Genomic DNA, 24,049 nt, shown 5'->3' on the forward strand with positions numbered 1-24,049 from the left:
AAAAGCCTTTTTGACGATGTTTAGGTTTGTACTCAAAACAGTCCCGGTCGAATTTTATATACTCTGAATTCTTTGGCTGATTTCCTTCAAATTATGTCATCCAGAATGTCCACAATCAGAAGAGTTCCAAAGATATTACAGGGTGGCCTGCAATAAGCTTAGAGAACCTGGAAAATCAGGGAAGGTCAGGGAAAATTCTTTAACCCAGCGATTTTCAAAGGCTCTTTAGCGCTAATAAAAGGTTAATGCGAGATCTCTACTGGTTTCATATCCAATCGAATACTTTTTGACTGGGATTTTAGAGTTGCGTTCCACGTAGATACACGTTCTTGTGCTGAATGCTGTAAAATATCAGGAATTTAATGTTGTATTTCAAGGAATATAAGGGAAAATCGGAGAGTTAAATTTAAAAAAAAAATCGCTACCTTCCATTAGCAAAATAAAAAATAGCAAATCAGAGTATGAACTCTGATGGAAAATAAACATATCTGGCAACAACGCTGTTTATAATTGATATTTTTTCTAGATTTCTTGACCAATGTCGAAACTAATGTATTAGTTTATTTCTAGACATTATGTGCTTGTGGCCATAATTAAAACAAAATAAGAGTTGTCGACGGAAAAAAAGAGCAGAGGGTTGTCCAATCGGCATCAAACAATAAACAATTCCCCTAACGTTGAGCCAAATCTGAGATTTTATATAATTTTGCAGCAAAATTTTCCTTGGTGTATTTACTGCTCGCTTCAATAGCTTTTGCACTGGAATGCGATTTGTCATGCGAAATAAGGTGAGATGTTACTATGTCAATAATTTCCTTAGTACGACAAATATTTTTCGATCAGAGACTTATTACTAGAATTCTGTGCATCAATGTGTTATCAGTAAGGATCAGTTGATCCTTAGATATCGACCCAAGACAAAAACAATGTACCAAATTTAATACAAACTTCGAACTTTTTCTTTCAATTGATCAAAGTTTTCGCACTTTCGTTTTTTTAGTTACATTTCTACTCCCGATTCGAATGGAGAATGGATCCTTAAGGACGAGCAGTATGAAAAAAAAAATCCGTCAGTAAATTTATTTACTTCATTCGTACTTATTTGAGCCACTGTTCTTGGGTTATAATCCTTTTATTTTTTCATTGATGTAATAGAACACCATTTCAGTTTTGTTTCCGATTTCTGTAACACATGGCACGTAACATCTACAAACTGATGTGTCCCGAGTGGTTGCCTAACCGTTACCCAGTTAGGTCATCAAGTTCGGTCAAGGATCTAGGTAGTTCGGTATTGGACTTCTTCGCGATCAGCACTGATGGCATGCATAAAAGAAAAAGAATAGGTTTTGCTCGAAACCTAACGTCACGCTATACAAACGCTCAATTTATTCCGAGCAATTTTATACCCGTTGCTCACGCAAGAAAAGCCAAACCGTTTTTTTTTTCAGTGAAACATTGAAAGCTTCTGCCTGACGTGCTATAACCAATTGTTCTCAGGTGTGCTACTACGGTACTAAACAGGTACAGTTGGCGGGGTTGTGTCTGAACGGCGTGTGTGTATGTCTGCCGTTGTGGGCTCATGTCTAACAACAGTACAAGAAGCAGTCAACCTCCGTTCGTCGTCATCCGGTACACATCAGAACCAACTCATCGGCATGAATAAAACAATGAAGCTACAGTAGTTTGAACTCTAGGCGAACCAGAAACGATAGTCAGAATATCAATCGAATGGACGATCTACAGCCGGCTCGAAGAGTGTGATGGCTTCTTTGGAAAAATCAATAATCCATTTTTGTGTACTTTTCCGGACAAACTTGATAATTTGTGTTTATTTATTTAGCGCGGCTGTCTGACAGGTTGGTTTCAGCAGGTTTTACCGCAGGAACCTACGTGTAACGGTACACTGGAGATAGACTCGGGGGAAAAAGCTGGTATGCGCGCATACGTCTACAATGCTACTCGCTGGCACACCGAAGGAAATCTGACACCTACGAAGTGTAATGACACGTTTCTATTTATTAACTACTGCGCACCGTTGCAAATGCAGCTTGTAACCGGGTGGCTGCTGTGGTACCTTGCCCACGGCATCATGGAAGCCTTGTCCCGCCACAGTTGGCCGGTCGGTTGGTCGGTCGGTCGATCGATCAGTGCTAGGCATATCTATTACAAACCGGTCGGGTTTGTCGCTTCGCACGACCCACGCAAATTAATGTCGAGTTCGAAGGGCTTCCAGTGAGAGCATCTTTTTCCCGTACGGTTGATTACGCTTGTGGACAGGTCGAGCGTGTATATTGGTGTCCACAAAGTCTCGTAGAAACATTTTGAAGGCTAAACATATTTGCCTTCCGGTGTGTTTTCACAATTCTTCAAATTGGTGCTGATTTAGAACAAGCCGCACACCAGCTATACCTGATGTGTTGTATTAAAAAACAACATAAATCAATATACTTGGCGCAATGACCTGGCCACCTGGCCTTCTTCATGCAACTTCTTTATTTGTTAACATAAATTAGCACACACTTTAATTCAGTCAAACACATTTACGGCCCAGTGATCTTTGTGACTCGATTAGTTGTACGCTCTGAACAGTCTTATTATTACCCGATCAGAAGAGCATAACTAAAAAATTACAAAATTCTATCAACAAGAAATACAAATAACATATTTTGATACGATTTTGTATTTTCCCATTTGCTTTTGATAACAAAATTGAATCTGAATGAGTTACAATAACAAAACCTGAAATGAAGTTGTTCTGAAACAAATCTAACCTTTTTGCGTCTCTATCAAAACCTGTTGTTTATAACAATGGTTGTAATTATACTGTAACAAAGTTTGATATGGGTTTGATATTAGTAGAATATTTTTCGTTATGATTTCTGTTATTTTAACACCTAACGGGACCAAAATTAAAACCCGATCTGAAAGGTTTTTCACAAAACAAACTAACAGCCTCTGTTACATTTTTGTTTTGTCTTTCTGATCGGGCAAAGGCCTCATGCGGAATCGATTAGTTGAATGAGGTATTTGAAGCAATCAGTGAATGTTTTGGCGACTGTAACTAATATTCAGATCTAAAATCATCAAAAACTTTTTTTCAAAAAGCACATTGAAAGTATACAAGCAAAGTGTATCAAATATTCGGGATATTTATATCCTCTCATTAATAGAAATTCCAAACGTTGTTTAAAGAATAAACTTTTGATTTACAAACAAATTTTTAAACCTGCAATGCTTTATGCTGTACCGATCTGGTCAAGTTGTTGTTTAACAAGGAAGAAAATGCTTTAAAGAATTCAGAATAAAATTCTGAAAATGATTTTGAAGCATCCTCTTTGGTTTGGTACACTCGAATTACATAGACTTACTGGTGTTGAAACATTTGAAGCTATGTCAAATAAAATTATTAACAATTTTCGACAAAAAACGTTGCAATCCTCAGTTATTATGATTAGCTCACTTTATAGCCAATTAGTTAGCAATAAAGTTAGTTGTAAGTTTACTTCCCTTTCTTGACAAGTAGGTTCAAATCCCTACGAATGATAAGTCCTAATTGCGAAAGCAAACAAATCCTCACAATTGAAATTACAATTTTTCTAACAGTGTTGAGAAGTCACCATTTGTGATTAGACACACATACTCATTATTTACTAATATTTATCATAAATACTTAAACTACTAACTAAAGGGGGGGGGGGGGGGGGTCTTATAAAGATCTAAAATCATCATTTCAATGACATGAGTTTAGGGTTGCATTAAATTTTGATTGCATTTGTTAAGGCTTATCAGTACTTTTCATATAATGTATGGAGAAACATTACATTTAATAGTAGAATCAAATTCAAAGAATCGAAATCGATAGTTTGAGCAAAATTTCATTTTTTATTTCCATTTGGTAGCATTACTATAAAAAATTGAACCTCTTCTTCCATTTTCTTCACGTTACAAGAAAATGGTGATAATTATTATTGCATTATAAAAAAAACATATACGTTTTTAATTTTCAACCATACATAAAATACTACAGTTTTGCATTTAAAAACTTTCACTTTTAAAATGTTACATGCTCATTTCAATTATCACAAAACATAAAATATACCCCAGTCATCACAATCCGATTCGAAACACCAGTTCTTAAATATCTTCCGAGAGATGGTGCATATGAAGCACACGCAACTATACAACTTTTCCAAGCTCCGTCATTTTCACTTCTGCGTTTACGAGGCTGGTCATTTTGATTGCTTTGGATAAACCAGCTTCATAACCGCAAAAGCTTGCAAGTGAAATCATTTAAAAATTGTATCTCTTAAACTTCTTCTAACCTTGTCTATAGACGAGTTATAGTGAATTAAATTTTAGACTTAAAAAAAATTGTTTTACATATTTCCGAATTTTCAAGACGACTTCGTTGGAATGTGTTGCATAGTTTTCTGATAAAGAGCTCATATTTATCGAGTAACCGAAGGCATGATTTCGTCTAGAAATAAAAAAAAAATGCTTTTTACGCAGATTTTAGTGTGATTTATCACGCGTCTCGTTTAACGTGAATTTCGGAATTTCCGTAATTTATCATGCGGAGTTCCAGAAAAAGTCGCGATTCACTCTGATCTTATTGAATATTTCTTTTTTAGAACTGTTTATTTAGGGTATCTAAAAAAGAAATATTCATTTCATTTTTTTTTTTAGAACTGTTTATTTAGGGTATCGCCTCCCCATCTGGTCTCGAGGTACGATGCTGGCCTAACAAGCCGGTCGTTGTAGGTTCGAGTCTCGACTCGGGAGAGACTGTTAGTGTCAGTAGGATCGTAGCGCTAGCCCCGCAATTGTCCTGTACACTTAACGGTTGGCTGCGAAGCCTGTGTATAGTAAACAGAAGGTCAAGTTCCAAATCGGAATGTAGCACCAAGGCTTTGCTTTTTTTTATTTAGGGTATCGGTTGAATTTATTTTACAGACCTTGAAAATATCACTCATATTTTCCATTGGCTCCAGCCATAAAAAATATATTTCGACGATTTCATATGACATTTTTTACTGGTCACTTTGAGGCTCTTGTTCCCGAAGTCCGAGATCGGTCTCAAGATTTTTGCAAGAGAACTTTTTTCGAGAGTCAACGATTTGGAAATAAAAATAGCGAAAATTGTGCATTGCGTTGTGATCTCTTAAGTTAAGTTGACTTTAACAGCTCAAACAGCTCAAAGCAATTAAGGAGAAATATTTTTCATTGTTTGATAACATTATTTTGGCAAAGACATGAGTAAATGTGGGTAAATTGTCTTTTTTTTTTCAAATAAAACACCGGGAAAATTAAAGGAATATCATTGGGAAAACCGGGAGAATGTCGGAAATCGAAAATTTATTTTGAGTCCTGGTTAAACGCAGAAGCGAGAATGACGGAACTTAAAAACATTGTATAGTTGCATGTACTAATGCTCCTGTTTCAGAAACCAGATTGTAAATGAACGCAAGCCGCATGCATGTACTGCTTTAATGCATGAAAATAACACCAACTCTTCTCTTGCAACAGTTAGATGGTTGATGAAACGACCGATCACATGGTAGTGTTAAGATGCGAGGTGTAAAGGCAATATTTGGTACATTTTTGCGATATCTGTGTATGGGAAGCGTCCACGTGGTTGGTTCAATGATATAGAATTTGAATTAAATTTGGACTTGTTGATTGTTTTTTGAAATATCAACTATCGTAACATATTGTGTCATACTGTTGATACAGGAATAGAATGCTACATAAACTAGAGAATATTAAGATGGACTGGACACCCTACGGTAAGACGTAGTCCTACGTCAAAAGGATGCAACAGTTAGTTAAATCAGGCTAAAAGCTTCTGTAAAAGCTGGAAAGATATAAAACTCTGTCAGTTAGAAAAGCTTTGAAAAATAACAATCACACCAAATTCAACTCAAAATGCATGATAACGATCCTGAAAGCAAACCGACTGAAGCCATTTTAAACAGAATGTAAAAAAAATATCAGGAGAAGGAGTACCAGTTATGGCATGAAACAGTTGAGCCGTTGCGAAACAGAGTGGTCTAAAAACCATTTTTTTCGAAAATGAGTTTTTTGTATAAACCGCATCTACTCGAGAAACTGAAGTTGGGAGATTAAGAAAATTACGAAAAATCGAACTTTAAAGCTGATTTATACCGTGTTGGAATTTCGTCCGAAACAGAATGGCCTTCTGTTTCGGAACAGAGTGGTCTATGTACATAAATCGGTGTAATACTATCATGTAACACGTAAAATGTAGCATATTACATGTGATAAATAACATGGCACTTGTTCTGTACATGTTACACATAATATGTAACATGTTACACGTAATGTAATACGAAAAATGTAACATGTAAAATATTATGTAATATGTAACATGTTGTGTTACATGTAATGTTACACGTGACATCTTACATGTGACATGCTATATGTACCATATAACATATGACATTAGCCATTTTATACGAGTTACCGTCATATTCTTTGTCATTTACCAGGTTTGTGTACATAGACCACTCTGTTCCGAAACGATTTGAGGATTCCAGTGAATATATATATATGAAGTCAGAGTGGTCTATGTACATTGGTGAGATAAAATCACCGATTTCGCAAAGAAACTGTTAATTTTATGTATCCCCATGTTAAACCACAACATAACCTTTATATTAGAACATTTTGTTTGAAAGAATCCGTTGAACAGAATTTTATTCAGAGATTTTTCGAAAATTGCTTCTCCTGAACAATTTGCTCGATGGCACATAGACCACTCTTTTCCGCAACGGCTCAGTTATGGCCTATGGAGTTTAAATGGAGTTTTGCCATAACTAGTACCATTGCGCTTATGCGAAATAGCCATAACTGGTGCACTTGCCATAATTGGCTCACCTACTTACTTTACTTTACTTTTTTGGCTAACGGACCGTTCACCGGTTCAGGGCCGAACGAATTAGAGATGTCCATCTTCTTCTGTCTTGAGCAGCCGTTCTCCAGTCTCCCCGTACACCAGCAGATCGTGCATCTTCTTCCACCGCGCACATCCACCGCGTGCGAGGCCTACCACGGAGTCGACGGCCTCTTCCTGGTTCTCTACTGAAGATAGTTTTGGCGGCTCTCTCGTCAGGCATCCTGGCTACATGTCCAGCCCACTGCAGCCTGCCCCGCTGTATTACCTTCACTATATCAGCATGTTTGTATACCTGGTACAACTCGTGATTCATGCGTCTGCGCCACACTCCGTTTTCCAGTTTACCGCCAAGTATCGATCGCAGAATTTTACGCTCAAAAACTCCGAGCACTCGTCGATCAGCTTCCTTCAGCGTCCATGCTTCATGTCCGTAAAGGGCCACCGGGAGTATCAGCGTCCTATACAGCGCTAGTTTTGTGCGAGTTTGCAAACTACGGGACCTTAGCTGGTTACGCAGTCCGTAGAAAGCCCTGTTCGCAGCTGCAACTCGTTGTTTCACTTCACGGCTCATATCGTTGTCACATGTCACAAGCGTACCAAGATAAACGAATTCGTCAACCACTTCAAATCGTTCCCCATCTATCTCCACCTCAGCACCAACACCACGGGGACTCCCACGCTCTCTGCCAGCTACCATGTACTTCGTTTTGGCAGAGTTAATGACAAGTCCCAATCTCGCTGCTTCTCTCCTAAAAGGTACGAAGGCCTCCTCCACGGCCTTACGGTTGATACCGATGATATCGACGTCGTCCGCAAAGCCAAGAAGCATGTGAGATTTTGTGATGATCGTACCGTTTCTTTCGACGTTTGCTCTTCGTACTGCACCCTCAAGAGCGATGTTAAACAGTAGGTTGGAGAGCGCAATCCCCTGCTTCAGTCCATCCAACGTTACGAACGCGACTGATGTCTCGCCAGCTATCCGCACGCACGATTTTGATTCCTCCAGTGTCATACGACTCAGCTTTATTAGTTTCGCAGGGAAACCGTGTTCCAGCATGATCTGCCACAGCTCGTTTCTTTTCACTGAGTCGTATGCCGCCCTGAAGTCCACAAAAAGATGGTGAGTCGATAAGTTGTACTCCCGGAACTTATCGAGGATCTGTCGCAGGGTGAAAATTTGACCCGTCGTGGAACGCCCTTGTCGGAAACCAGCCTGGTATTCGCCAACAAAAGATTCCGCTAGCGGTCTCAATCTGAAGAACAGGATACGGGAGAGCACTTTATATGCGGAGTTGAGCAACGTTATCCCTCGATAGTTGCCACAATCCAATCGATGGCCCTTCTTATAGATAGGGCATATGAGGCCTTCCAATCAGTCGTTCGGCATTTGTTCGTCCGCCCAGATTCTTAGTATTATCTGGTGGACCGCATAGTACAGCCGCTCGCTTCCAGCTTTTAGAAGTTCGGCCGGGATACCGTCCTTACCAGCGGCCTTGCCGCTTTTCAGCTCATTAATCGCATTTTTCCCCTATTCCTGTGTTGGTGGCTCCACAGCTTGTTCGTCACTCATAATCGTCATCCTGTTCCTGCTCTGCTCATCCGGTACCTCACCGTTCAATAGCGCCTGAAAATGCTCCTTCCACCTGGCTGCAACCGTCGGTTTATCTGTAAGCAGGTTGCCGTCCTTGTCATTACACATGACCGGCACCGGGAAATTCCTGCTTCTGACTCTGTTGACAGTTCTATAGAATCTCCGCACGTCGTTTTGAGCATAGCGGTCCTCTGCGCTGGCGAGCACCTGCTCCTCGTACCCGCGCTTCTTCCGACGGTGGGTTCTATTTTCAGCAGCTCTTGCCACCCTGTACCTCTCTCTGTTCTGACGCGTAGCCGCAGTGAGCATGCGGCTCCTGGCACGGTTCTTCTCATCTGTCGCTCTCTGGCACTCGGCATCGAACCAGCCGTTAGGCTGCCTTCCACGCGTCGTACCTACAACCTCTCTCGCAGTCGTTTCGATGGCGCCGTGAATACTGCTCCACAGCCCATTTATGTCTTCCTCTCCTTCCTCCTGCTGTTCTGCGATCCGTTGATCCAGCTCTCTGGCGTATTCTGCTGCCACGCCATCAGCTTTCAACCGCTGAATGTTTAAACGCGTTGTCCTCTCTGTGCGAGATTTCAGCACGTTCGACAACCGTGCGCGAATCTTACAAACGACGAGATAATGGTCAGAGTCAATGTTTGGTCCCCGAAAAGACCTAACATCAGTAACATCCGAAAAGTGCCGACCGTCAATCAGTACGTGATCGATCTGGAAGCAGGCTTCTCCATTTGGATGCCTCCAGGTGTGTTTCCGAATATTCAAACGTGGAAAATAGGAGCTACATATGGCCATTCCTCTGGCCGCGGCAAAGTTTATCAGCCTCAGGCCGTTTTCATTGGTTGACGAGTGGAGGCTATGCCTTCCAATGACCGGACGGAAGAATTCCTCCCTCCCAACCTGTGCGTTTGCGTCTCCGATGACGACTTTTACGTCGTGTTTTGGGCACTCGTCATAGATTCGCTCAAGCTTGTCATAGAACTCATCTTTGACTTCATCGGATTTGTCGTTTGTCGGTGCGTAGGTGTTGATTAAACTGTAGTTGAAGAATTTGCCCTTAATCCTCAACACGCATATACGGTCATCTACGGGCCTCCACCGGATGACTCTTGTTTTCTGATTTCCCAGCACTACGAAACCGACGCCCCGTTCCGCTGCTTTGCCGCCACTGTAGTAGATGTGGTACTTGAAAGAAGTGTGTGCAATAGGGTCTACTGCACGGAATTCCCTTTCTCCGGAATTTGGCCACCGAACCTCCTGAATCGCTGCGATTTCGACTCCCTGCCGCTGTAGTTCTCGAGCAAGCAGGCCAGCCCGCGTCGGTTCATTGAGAGATCGGACGTTCCAAGTACCCAATTTCCAATCGTTTACCTTAATTTTTTTCCGTGTTCGTAGCCTAGGTCTTTGCCGATTGATCCGTTCCGTATTTCTAAAATCGTTGTTCGTGGTTGATGAAAGGTTTCGGTATGCTACCTTACCAGGGTCGCGATACCTACATCCTGCTGATGGGGCTGCCATCTTAGGTGTAGCTGGCGGGATACAGCATTCCATAATTCAGCCGCCCGCTCCGGGTCAGACGCTGTTGTACGCCGCCCCTATGGGGATACAGCCGCGTACGACCCCCTTCCCAGTCAGCATACGACCATAGTTTCCACCGGGGTTGGTTACCCGATCTCCGCTAAGGTTACTCGTATTCCGGTCGGCACCACGTGGAGGTTGGGATAGGAGTTGCTGGACAGAGGTGAATGGCCACATTAGGGTCTCAAGTTACACGTGTCCAGCCATTTGCCAACCAGTTCTTAGCATCAGGAGAAGGTCGGAAACTACCATCAAAAATTTATTCCAAATTAATATAAATAAACTTTAAAACGATTCTTAAAGGTAAAACCTAAATTAATCCACCTAGCAGTGCAGAAACCTTCGTTATACTAACTATTACTACATATAAATTTATACTTACTATTACTACATATAAATTTGTAATGCCAGTAAACCATAAATCGTTTAAAATTATATTCAAAAGATAGTTTTCCAGAGGGTGAACCAAATAACATCACTGAATCAAACCTCGATGAGGTTCTCACATACATTTTCAATACCACAACGGCTTCGTTTTCAAAAATCGCAAAACCCAGAAAAGAACACAATGATTATAGATTATGGATTAGCATCGAAGATTTCCTACGAATTGCAGCAAAGTCCTACAAACTTGCTCTCAAGAAATTATAGTTCAGAATTTCACAGCGCATTAAATGCTTTGTTACCATAGAAAAAATGCTTAAATCATACGTGTGTTGATTTCAAGGAATCAACAAAAAATTTTAAAAAACCTGTGAGGATCAAGTGCTAAAGGATTTTATCGAAATATTTATAACTGCTGTTGAAATGTCAATTCCCAGTACACATCAGATGCTGTTAATAACTGTTAAGTTAATTCTATTTCAAATGCATTTTTTTTTTTCAAAATTAAAGTTTTTCGCAAGACTTAAGGATTTTGACTGTTTAAAGTGTACTCGGGAACGTAACTCTTGTTGGAGACCTAGGCTGTATGGTAAAATATAAAACACTTTCAGAACTTTATAAAACTTGCTGCCAAAACGAGGATTGGGATAACATGGATACTCTGTTTGCACTGACCTTAAAATAAATTTAAAATAAATTTAGAAAACAATATTTATATTATACAAAAGTGAAGTGTATCAAGTTTACGAGAACCGGAGCATTGCAGTTTCCTCTGGAATCTATTGAATATTTTTAGTAAAAAAACTATTTAAAATAAAAGGCTCATTTATTTACACCAGTTAGAACGAACTACCATAGTATGAAAATTATGCACAAATGTCTTTACTCTTAGTTTCTTCTGAGAAATAAATAGTAGTTGAAAAAAAAGAGAGAGCGAGAGAAAGAGAGATAGTGATATAAAAAATAGGATAGAGAGAGAAATGATCCAAAAAGTAAAATACTCCATGTTTAAACATTCTTTCGTGAATATTCTGAAATTCAAGCAACCAATAAAAAACTCCCTCAGTATGATTTTCAAAAGGGTTTGGAGCTTCCATTTGCACTTGTTAACACTTGAATCGAATAATGCATTCTGTGAAAGGTGTGATTTTTTTTTAATTTTTTTTGTTCGATTTTGATATACTACACATGTAAACAACATATTTACAAATACTAACGTACATACACACATACACATGTATACAGGCAATGTTCATTCAGACGAACTGAGTCGATTGGTATACGGCACATGGCCCTTAATAGATTTATTTTATGTTTAAAGTTAAACACTCTATGTAAAAAAATACTCTTTGATCAATATCTCAAAATCTAAGCCAATAATCAAAAATCCACTCGGTAGCATTCTGGGGGAGAACAGTAGCTTTCGTTTGCGTATAAGATCATCAAAATCGGATATTGCGTTCTGTAAGAAAGGTGCGTTAGTTTTTTGCGGCACATACATACAGACAACATACATACACACACACATACACACGAACAGACATTGCTCAGTTCGTCGAGCTGAGTCGAATGGTATATACGATTCGGCCCTCCGGATCTTGGATCTATGTTGCGTTTTTGGACCGATTTTATAACCTTTGTTTAGTATAACAAAGGTAAAACAGGGTATGCAAAAGTTTATGCTGAGAAACATCCCTATAATCCAGAAGAAGTCGAAAAGAAAATAATCTTAGAATATAACTTCAAGTGACTGAAAACTTACAAAAATTCTAGAAACTAAAGGAATCTAAATAAATTATAAATTTTCCTCGAATCGGTTCAAAACCGGAATATATGCAGAATTTGTGTTATAAGCCAATGTATTTTTTGGTCGATTTTCATTTTTAACAAAAAAATATCTTGTCCACGTGGAAAAAAAATCTTAATCATAAAAAATTCAACAGCTTAGATCTTTCATTTAACGCTTTGGTTTAAATATCGGTCTTGCCATCTCTGAGAAAAAATGAGTAGAATTGGTGAGCGTTACACACACATACGATTGTGGCATACACACCCATATAGAGAATGCTCAATTCGTCGAATTTAGTTGAGTGAAAAAAAGGTGAAAATTGAAAATTAAATTAAAAGTATTAGTGTAAGTAAAAATAAACAAAAATGGCAGAACAGTCCAATATAAAAAAATATTTGGCTTCAACTGTTGAATGCGCGAACCCTTTCGATTCGGTGAGCTATACGCCAACAACTATTTAATTTGGGATTAAAAAACACATCCGCGCTAAAACAAACGCCACACAGACCCGACGCAACAGTAGTTGCGTCGGTTCTGACTAATTGTATTTATTAGTTCCACCTGATTTATCGCCCTTTTCGATGGGATTGCATCCAACTGTGTCCGCCAGCAACGGCCTACCTGTGCGGCTCTAGCGGTGACTGTCTGTCCAAGCTGGGTGACTGCGCTCCGCGTCTCCCCACGACGACGACGCCTCCACACGGAATGATTGATTCTTGCGCAAAATCGAGCCTTCCGAGGAATTAACATTGTCTATTTTTGGCCACACTTATTACACACCATCGTTTCTAGAAGGAAAGGGCAACCATTTTCAGACTAGTTCGGTTGAAAGCGAAACTTCCACACATAGCACTAATTAGGCCGTATGTGAGCTTTTGGTCTACACTATTAATTACAGGTTATTCTGTCCGCTTCATTACCACTAGAGGATAGAAAGAAACAAGTCCGAAGCCACCTACGTTCACTAAAATCAGGGTGGCAGTAGCTTTTCGCCAGGCACGGGAAATTGAACCGGACGATAACCGTAATTCGGACCCGCCTTTGATTATGAATCGGTGTAGGATTATGGGATTACCCTAGCATGATTAACTTGTACCAAGTTGGAAAGCTTTATTTCAAACACGACTACAGTCTGTAGCTTAAAATAGCTGCGTATGATGTAACCAAAAATTGGCTTTCAGGATGAGGTAGTCCATCCTTGGTACGTGATGAGGAGCAACTCTCCTCCACTAGTCGACCAGGATCAATAAAACTTTTCCCCAGCTTAACTCCTGACGATTAACCAACCCAGCAAATCCGAAACCACCTGGCCAAAGTTGGATGGTTAGAAAAGTGATTCAAATAGCGCCTGGTAATGGGAAGCTAGGGAAATGTAATCTTCCGAATGATAATAATAGAACAATTCGATCCAGAGCAGGATGTTATCCAAATGCTTGCTATTTGCGTGTTCATTTAGAGGTTTATCGTAAGTAGTCAGGTGGGATCAACGGACAGCTTATTGCAGTTGTTTTGTTCGCCGTGTGAAGTGATTTTTGGTTGGAGATTTGGTTGAATTGGAAGTGAAAAGTTTGCTCCAAGAAACACTAATTAAATTAAAATTAAACTATTGCTTCACACATGAAATAAAATATACAACAAAATTAAACAAATATACAAATCAATTACAAGTGTCTTTATTTTCTCTTTCCAGGTATTTACTTGGCAATCGTGGTATGTCTGACTGTGATAGATTTTTTCTCTTACACGTAAGAAATTTTTTGAAGGCGGAGAAAAACCGAAATTCAACTAGTTTTATCACCAAGTTTTATCTAGTGCCTGTAAAAACCCGGGAATCCCTAAATTATCCGGCAATATTTTTTTTTTATTCGAAACAATCAGGGAATTGTTCAAGAAATCAAAGATATTTTATGATAAAAGAAACATAAAAATATAAGCGTCATTCCATACGAAGTGACCACGAAAAAGCACAAACTTGGACACGATCATCACAGATTTTTCTCAAAGTTGGGAGATTTATTCATCTACTGTCACTTTGGAAAAATCCCAAATTTGGTGTCGATTGGAATACCCCTCGCTTTGTGGGACCCTCATGTTTATTGCAAAGTCACGCATTTTTTGTTCAAAATCTCTTTTTTCTTTTCCTTACAATTCATAGGCGTAAGATTTCCGAAAAATACTGATGATTTTTGAAAAAAATAAACCAAGGAATCCAGAAAAAATATTATTTTTGACCGGAAGTGTTGCCAGATAGATTATTTTTGTATTTTAAAACTAAATTTACATATTTCGGCAAATGCAGCCATTTTTATTTTACATTTGATAATTTCATCGTGTTCCTTGGAAAATTTTACATAAGAAACAACTATCATCTCGAGGTAATATGAGCCAATCTCGAGACATAGCATTTTTACAAAAATAGTTCTGAATTTCGTAATTAATTTTTCGTAAAAATGTTATATCTCAAGATTGGCTCATATTATCTCGGGGTGGTAAGTGCTTCTTACGTAAAATTTTCCGAGAAATACGATGAAACCATCAAATTAAAAATAAAATTAGCTGCATTTGCCGAAAAATGTAAATTTAGTTTTCAAATACAAAAATAATTTATCTGGCAACACTTCCGGTCAAATCTTATATTTTTTCTGGATTCCTTGGTTTATTTTCTTCAAAAATTATCTATCAGTATTTTTCGGACATCTTACGTCTATGAATTGTAAGAAAAAGAAAAAAGAGATTTTGAACAAAAAATGCGTGACTTTGCAATAAACAGGGGGGTCCCACAGAGCGGGGGGTATTCCAATCGATACCAAAATTGGGATTTTCCCAAAGAGACAGTAGATGCATAATCCCCCCAACTTTGAGAAAAATCTGTGATGGTCGTGTCCAAGTGGTATACACACTTCGGATGGAATGACCCATAAGGATCGATTTTTCTCAACTAGTTTTGCACTAGCATTCAAAACCCCACCGCTAGTGACACTGCAAAATTTAACTTTTTATTCTTGACTTTGAAAAAATAGTGTCTTCAGTACAATTGTAGATAGTGTTGTCACAAAAAAATTGCCGAAGACATTTTTTTTTAACTTTCCTTGTTTTGGAGTTATAACGATTCATATTAGACTACTGGTTGTAGGTAATAAAATTTCTCTAAGAATTTTCCAATTTCAGATTTTTTTACAACCCTGTAGCGAAACTTCTTTAGAGACTTAGTTCTACGTCATAAATTTCTCTTCAAAACGCTAGTAGCTCCGCAAAATACATCCGCTCATCTCAAATTTTATAGTTACGCCTCGTAAAATCACCATTGCTTGATAACACATTTACATTCGCGTTGATTTCTTACCTGTAAGGGCTGGCATGTTATATATTAATATAAAAAAAATATTTCATCGGTTGGGGCAGCAACGGATTATCAAACGTAATCGCACAAATCGAAAACTTCTCAATCGTAACCGAACTGAGTGACCGGTAACAGTGCATAATCCTGAATTGTAATTGTAACTCGAAATAACAAAAAACTTTCCTCCTTTCAATTTTTCATCAATTCAGCCACTCTCCGATTATGAATTCGCCAAATTAAAAGTTTGACGACAGCCGACGACAAAAATCGTTCCTCGGCATCTAGTGAACGGAACAAATATACACGTAACTGCAGAAGAAGAGGAATAAGTTTACTATCCAAGTTTACCTTTTATTTTTATAAACCACACATTATTAATATTTTATGACTACCATCACCGTTCGTTCGGTGCAAAAAGCCGGCTACCACTTTGAACTAGTCTGACCGGGTGCCGGGTGCACGCGATATTAACCTTTGTAAGGTGGCGAATAACGCTCTAAAATGTGAGCAAGATGATCTAGTCCGGTTTATTGAATTTTATCGCACCTTGTTGCTCGTTTATCGAACGCATCAGCGTAATATGAAACCGTAAGTCTGCAGTTGCACGCAGAGAGCGGCACGGGATTAGTACCGATTGGATTGCATAAAGCACTGACTGATTTGCGCTTCTACTAACAACTGTGCCAGCGGTATCAAGTGTACCCCATTGGAGTGAAAATTGAGTATGAATTTGCGCGTGTAACGGCTGACTAGTTAGACATCAACAATTTTAAAATAAAAATATTTTTTATATGCCAATTTTATCCTTAAAATAAACTGCAACTTCTTTTTGTAACCTTGACTGGGAAAAGCTGCATTGAATGGATTGCTATAACTTTAAGCATTTTTTTACATAATCATATCAACAGATGTGTTGAACCGTCAAGATCTCTGTTAGCAGCTCACCGACAGCCAAAAGGGAAAACGTGTTGTTGAAGTTGTTTCGGTTGTTATTGCTGTGTTTATTACCTTTCAGTTAGCCGTCTCTAGAAGTGCATGAATAGCTGGTACTTAGTGCCATGAACATTACCCACTATGGTCGGTAAGTCAGTCAGCGAGCCAATCTAATTGGCTACGTGCTCGCACACTTTAGCAGTTTCCATAGCTAATGCTGGTGCACTTATACTTTGCTCATAACTCGATTACTCCCATAATTTCATAGGTGAAAATGAGATTTTACTGCCGAATCTAGCCAAGTGCCTCGGTGCGTTGAATTGGAATTGTTAATCTTGTGAAATTATGTGTTAAGTTAATTCTTTTGGTCTAAAATTGGGTTTACTGTTTTCTTGGGCAAAAATTGGGTTTACTGTTATCTGTTCGAGTAAATACCGAGAAAAAATGTTAACTTGCCAGCATTTAATGGATTGCAACGTTGTTGAGAGTTTTGCAATACCGATGGGTTCATTCCATAATTGTCGTCCGAGTATGCGGCAAACTAAGCTGCTCACGTGTTCAAAATTCCTTACATAAACTCATCAATTAGACGTTATTTAGTCTCAGTTTGTGTTTTACCCTAAACGGACATGATTAAATTAAATCACTTTACTCAACTTTATCTGGGTGCTTATTAGGATGCATATCATGGTTCCAGCGGAATGTGTGGGAAAAAATTGACCTTTGAATTTTGTTTAGCGTGGCTAGAAAATTTCGTCTTTTTGGAAAAGCTCCCATAAAAAATCGAACTCAATAGAACTTTTAGTAGTAGACCGTCAAAGCGTTAAAAGTTTCAAGAGAAAAAAAGAAGACATAAAAAAAGGTCGAAATTGCTGAAAAAGTTATTGCTATATTCTCAAAGTCACCTTGAATATTTAAAAGCAACAATCAAATTAGAAATACACTAAGGTCGCTTTTTACGCGGATTCCGGAATTTACGCGGATTCCGGAATTTACGCGGTTTTTTTACGCGGCACGTATCCCCCGCGTAAAAAGCGAATTTATCGTATAATTGAAAAATAGAAATTTTCGAAAAGTAATACATTAAGGAATGTATCTTTTCTACTAATCATGAAGTCATTAGAAGATCAAAAAAAATTTGAATAAAATAAACTTTAGTACATACTAGGACTAGGGTGGATAAAATATCTTGGACTTGCATATATTTTGAACAGACTGGATGTGTTATCAATTTTTTTACATAATTATAGCATATAATCTCTATGCCAGTATTCTGAAAGAATAGCAGAAATTTTGTTAAATAATCTCTTGTTTGTTAAATCTTTTTTAACGTCTTAGTAGAATGGAATTGAATATTGAGAATAGGTTATGTTTCCCTTTAACTCTACCACAAAAATCGAGAAGTCCACAGTTCACAGAAGCACTGATGATGGTTGTATGTAGCAACCGAAATACGTATCTGCGGACGGTATTCGATTAAAGGGTATTCGATTTTTTGTAGTAGAATTAAATGGAAACATAACCTATTCTCAATATTCAGAACTTTTGTTTTCAAAACTGTATGCGAATCTGAACGAAATTTTCCATAATAACGTACAAAAATCATAAATTAAAATTGTTGCCTCATGATTTCTATTTTTAACCACAATCAATTGGAGAAAAATCGACCTCAACTAAAAAATCTATAAATCTAAATAGAAAAGAAACCTAGCCGAACTAGTTGGCTTGACCTTTAAGATGGACCTTTAAATTGGTACTGTCCAATGTATTAAAAAACGATGATCGAAGTGGTGACGTCTTCGGTATGATTGTGGATAATAATGAAGCCTTCACGAGAAAAATATACACTGTTAAAAAAATTCTTAGATCAAAGAAAAATGAATAAACCTTTTTTCATATTTTCATTTTTTTATGAAAACTTCCAAATGTGCTTAATATTTATAGCCGTCTGATCATAGAAATAAGTTGAAATTCTCTATAAAAAATAGAGCCAGAAAGGTTTGTTCGATCGATGTGATGTTTTCAGCAAAAGTTTTAGGAAAAAATAATACTGTAAAAAAATTTCAACTTTACTTTTTCTCTCAAATATTTTTTTTGTGATGTATATTTCATGTATATTGCAGACAAAAATACTATTTACATATTTGCCGTAGACATTACACAATCAAAAATTGCATGCTCTAAAAAAAATATTTCTTATTTCTCCAGGATCAAACAGCCATTCATGTTTGGGGGAGTTCGTAGCCTCGAGGTTACAGAGTTCGCTCTGTCGAGCGAATGGTCATGAGTTCGAATCTTAGTAGAATCAGACTGTTCGATGTCATAAAAACTTTCACACGTGTTTATTCTCAGGCTTACTTTCCTCCAGGTCAAAAGTTCAGAAAAAAGCACAAACTTGAATGAATTAGAATACAAATCCCTCCCTTAAAAAAAAAAAAAAAAAAACACCGGTGCGCGCGAAGTTAACTTCTTACGAAAACAAGCAAAAGTATATACTGAACAGTCCCAGTTTTAATATTTTTTTTATAAGTCATTTTTAATTTGGTTGAAACTTTGCATAGACGTTTCTATAGGCAAAAGATGCCATTTTGTGCTATTTGTTTATTTTTTTGGAAGACGACTCATTTTTGAGAAGCTATTGAAAAATGCTATTTTGGGAAGGTATTGATGATTACAAATATTTTTAGGGCTTAAACTGTTGGTTTGATCGGTATGACATCTTCGGCAAAGTTGTAGATAATAATTTTGTCTTTCCGAAGGAGGATTTGTTTTTTTTTAAGGACAAAATTGTTGTTTATAATTTTGCCGAAGACACTATGTCAGTCAAACAAACCGTTTTGGCTGTAGAAATATTATTAATTTCCTATAGAGCACTCTAGTGCTTAGACAGAACCAACGAATGAGCAGTCTTCGGCTAAGCGAAAACCGTGAGACATGAAGTTGGTATTGTCTACTAATGATTGACGACAAATAAATGAATGAATCATACCTTAAACATCATTCTGTGCCGAACAGTATCGGATGTGTTTGGTGATCGCTCCGATAGAATATAAAACAAAAGACGCGCGAGCAAGTGTTGGCATTGTTTGCCTGGTCGAGTGAAGGTTCAAGGTCGCCCGCCTTTGTGCAACTGTTTCGCATCGTGGCTGTTTGCTGGTGCGTAAGCCGATTTGGCTGCTAAGTGATTTGTGCTACAGCAGTGGACGAGAATCTCAACACAAAGGAGGAAAAAGAAGAAGCCAACAGTTGACAGCGAGTTGTGTCGCTGTGCTGAGTGATCACACTCCCGGCTCGCTGCTGGTGGCTGTTTGGAGCTGCTGTATTGGTGCTGCTGGCTGTAACGGCTGCAGCTTCGACCGTTCGGACAACCAGCCCTGCTGAAAGGAGAAGTAAAGAGGTACGTGTTCTGTCGGCGCTAGTGCGCTAGATTTTGCGCGATGGATGTAGATCCCTCGCCTCCCGTGCCACCATCCCCGAACCCCTCCGACCCTGTCCCTCCGGCCAACCCTTCCTCTGTTAATTCTCCAGTCCCCCCTCGCCCCAGGCTTTACCCGGACGGATCTCAGGGCAGCTTTACTGTTTTCTTTCGGCCAAAAGCAGGACCGAAATCGAAACCGTTAAACATCCTGCAGATTTCGAAAGACCTGACGGAGGGGTACAAGGCCGTGACCGAAATCTCCAAGGTCAGACCCAACAAGCTCCGTGTCGTGGTCAGCGACCTGGAACAGGCCAACGCTATTGCTCGCTTCGAGCTTTTCACACGCGAGTATCGCGTTTATATACCCGCACGAGACGTGGAGATCGACGGTGTCATAACCGATTCTAGTCTGTCGGTCGAGTGTATCTTGGCAAGCGGTTTTGGCTGCTTCAAAAATGCTTTGTGTCACGACGTAAAAGTAAAGATCATAGATTGCAAGCAATTGCGGTCTGTGTCTCTTGTCAACGGCACAAAAGTGTACACTCCGTCAGACTCGTTTCGTGTTACGTTTGCCGGATCTGCTCTCCCTAGCCACGTCTCGATCGATCGGGTTCGTCTGCCTGTGCGATTGTATGTACCCCGTGTTATGAATTGCACCAATTGCAAGCAGCTAGGCCACACAGCCGCCTACTGCTGCAATAAGGCACGATGTAGCAAGTGTGGAGAAACTCATGCGGACGATTCTTGCAGTGTTAATGCTGAAAAATGTATTCACTGCGGGGAAAATCAGCATGAGCTCTCCACATGCCCGGTGTACATGCAGCGCAGAGATAAAATCAAGCGGTCACTTAAGGAGCGTTCAAAGCGATCTTACGCTGAGATGCTGAAGAAGGCCGTGACCACTTCTACCATAACATCGAACCCCTTTGATCTGTTGTCCTCTGATGAAACCGATTCTGACGATTCACCAGCGGGAACAACTTATGCCAATCCTGGGGCGTCTAGAAAGAGGAAAAATATTTCCTCTCCTAAACTTCCCCGAAAAGGTCCTAAGATTTCCCAAAGTGAAATGAAAGTTACAAACAAACCAAACAGTGCTGCGGAAAAACCGAAGCAAACTCCTTCTGGGCTTGTTCTCTCTGTCCTGGGCAAATTTAAAGTCCCAGAAGGAGTTCCCAGCACTGCCAGGAACATCTAAAACCCCAGTTGTTCCTTTTGCACTCCCAGTTGATGAAACAAACTCTGGAATAGTGAAATTTTCTGACATTGTGGACTGGATTTTTGAAACTTTCAATGTACCCGATCCAATTAAAATTTTTCTTACAGCATTCATCCCAACAGTTAGATCATTTTTGAAGCAGTTGACTGCCCAATGGCCCCTCCTTGCAGCGATTGTATCCTTCGATGCCTAATTCAACTGCGTATATGAAGGATTCTATCTCTGTCTTACAGTGGAATTGTAGAAGTATTTTACCAAAAATGGATTCATTTAAAGTTTTAATGAATAGAAACAAATGCGATGCATTTTCCCTTTGTGAAACTTGGCTTACTTCAAATATTGATCTCAACTTCCATGATTTTAATATTATTCGCCTTGATCGAGACACCCCATATGGAGGAGTACTTTTAGGGATTAAAAAGTGCTATTCTTTCTATCGTATTAACCTCCCCTCGATTCCAGGCATTGAAGTTGTCGCATGTCAAATGACAATACAAGGTAAAGAGCTTTGTATTGCCTCAATATATATTCCTCCCAGAGCACAGGTTGGGCAACGGCTGCTCTTTTATTTAATAGAACTTCTTCCCTCGCCACGTTTGATTTTGGGAGACTTCAACTCTCATGGCGTGGCTTGGGGTTCTCCTTACAATGATAACCGCTCCTCTTCAATCTATAACCTTTGCGATGACTTCGACATGACTATTTTAAACAACGGCGGAATGACACGTATCCCGAAACCTCCAGCGCGCCCAAGCGCTTTGGATCTATCCTTATGTTCGACGTCGCTACGGTTGGATTGCACATGGAAGGTAATCCTCGATCCTCACGGTAGCGACCATTTGCCTATTCTTATTTCAATTAATAACGGGTCAACTCGCATGCGACCAGTTGACATTCCGTATGACCTCACACGGAATGTCGATTGGAAGTTATACGAGGAAATGATTTCAAATTTCACCACTTGAAGAATACAACCTCCTCGCGGGCTTGATTCTCGACGCCGCGTTGCAAGCCCAAACGAAGAAATATCCCGGCGTAACGATTAAAGAACGGCCTCCCACTCCGTGGTGGGACCAAGAGTGCTCCGATGTCTACACGCAAAGATCCGACGCGTTTTTGGCCTACCAGAAGGGAGGTATACCTGGCGACTATTTACGGTATTCGGAGCTTGATACCAAGCTTAAAAGCCTGGCTAAAGCAAAGAAACGCGGATATTGGTGTCGGTTCGTGAACGAGACGTCGAGGGAGACATCGATGAGCACTCTTTGGAACACAGCCCGAAGAATGCGGAATCGCGTAACGGTCAACGAAAGCGAGGAGTCTTCAAGTCGGTGGATATTTGATTTTGCCAGGAAAGTATGTCCGGACTCTGTTCCTGCGCAAAACTTTGTTCGCGATACGTCTCCGGGTCACGACGCGATAGAATCACCTTTTACGATGGCAGAATTTTCAGTTGCCCTCCTGTCCTGTAACAGTAACGCACCTGGGTTAGATAGAATCAAATTCAACTTGTTGAAGAATCTACCCGGCAATGCCAAGAGGCGCTTGTTGAACTTGTTCAATAAGTTCCTGGAGCAAAACATTGTACCGCAGGATTGGAGGCAAGTGAAGGTGATCGCCATCCAAAAACTAGGGAAACCAGCTTCTGATCACAACTCTTATAGGCCGATTGCAATGCTATCCTGTATCCGGAAATTGATGGAAAAAATGATACTCCATCGTTTAGACCATTGGGTCGAATCAAATGGTCTACTATCAGATACTCAATTTGGCTTCCGCCGTGCCAAAGGGACGAATGATTGTCTTGCGTTGCTTTCAACAGATATTCAGCTGGCGTATGCTCGCAAAGAACAAATGGCGTCTGCGTTCTTGGACATTAAGGGGGCTTTTGATTCCGTTTCTATTGACATTCTTTCGGGTAAACTTCACCGACAAGGATTTTCTCCAATTTTGAACAATTTTTTGCACAATTTGCTGTCCGAAAAGCACATGCAGTTTACGCACGGCGATTTGGCAACTTTTCGCATAAGCTACATGGGTCTTCCCCAGGGCTCATGTTTAAGCCCCCTTCTTTACAACTTTTATGTAAATGACATCGACGAATGTCTGGCAAATTCATGCACGATAAGACAACTCGCAGACGACAGTGTAATCTCTGTTACAGGAGCCAAAGCTGCCGATTTGCAAGGACCATTGCAAGATACCTTGGATAATTTGTCTGCTTGGGCTTTACAGCTAGGTATCGAATTCTCTCCGGAGAAGACTGAGATAGTAGTTTTTTCTAGGAAGCATGAACCTGCTCAGCTTCAAACACAATTAATGGGTAAAACGATTTCTCAGGTTTTGGTACACAAATATCTTGGTGTCTGGTTCGACTCTAAAGGCACCTGGGGTTGTCACGTTAGGTATCTGATGAAAAAATGTCAACAAAGAGTGAATTTTCTTCGTACAATAACCGGACAATGGTGGGGAGCCCACCCAGGAGACCTTATAAGGCTTTACCAAACAACGATATTGTCTGTCATTGAGTACGGGTGTTTCTGCTTCCGCTCCGCAGCAAACACACATTTGATCAAACTGAAGCGAATACAATATCGTTGTTTGCGTATCGCCTTGGGTTGCATGCAGTCGACCCATACGATGAGTTTGGAGGTCTTAGCTGGAGTACCATTGAAAAACCGCTTCTGGAGCCTGTCTTCTCGCATTCTTATCAAATGTGAGGTCTTGAACCGTCCTGTGATTGAAAATTTTGAAAGGTTAATCGAACTTAATTCTCAAACTCGTTTTATGACATTGTATTTCAATCACATGTCCCATAATATTAACCCTTCTTCGAATATTCCAAATCGTGTCGACTTATCAAACACTTCTGATTCTA

At 39.5% G+C, this 24,049-nt stretch overlaps 1 protein-coding gene across 3 annotated transcripts in view; it reads left to right on the forward strand.

Annotated features, from left to right (window-relative positions):
• Window positions 1–24,049, forward strand: part of LOC129721038 (serine/threonine-protein kinase MARK2-like) — a 221,366-nt gene that overhangs the window by 33,084 nt on the left and 164,233 nt on the right. The window contains exon 2 of one of the 3 annotated variants that reach the window (XM_055673119.1): window positions 13,952–13,971. The exons of the other annotated variants lie outside the window; for them this stretch is intronic. The gene's annotated coding sequence lies outside the window, so the exon portion shown is untranslated. The remainder of the gene's footprint in view (window positions 1–13,951; window positions 13,972–24,049) is intronic. 3 annotated transcript variants of the gene reach the window in all.

This window comes from Wyeomyia smithii, chromosome 2, assembly GCF_029784165.1.
Source record: "Wyeomyia smithii strain HCP4-BCI-WySm-NY-G18 chromosome 2, ASM2978416v1, whole genome shotgun sequence".
NCBI classification, from domain to species: Eukaryota; Metazoa; Arthropoda; class Insecta; order Diptera; family Culicidae; genus Wyeomyia; species Wyeomyia smithii.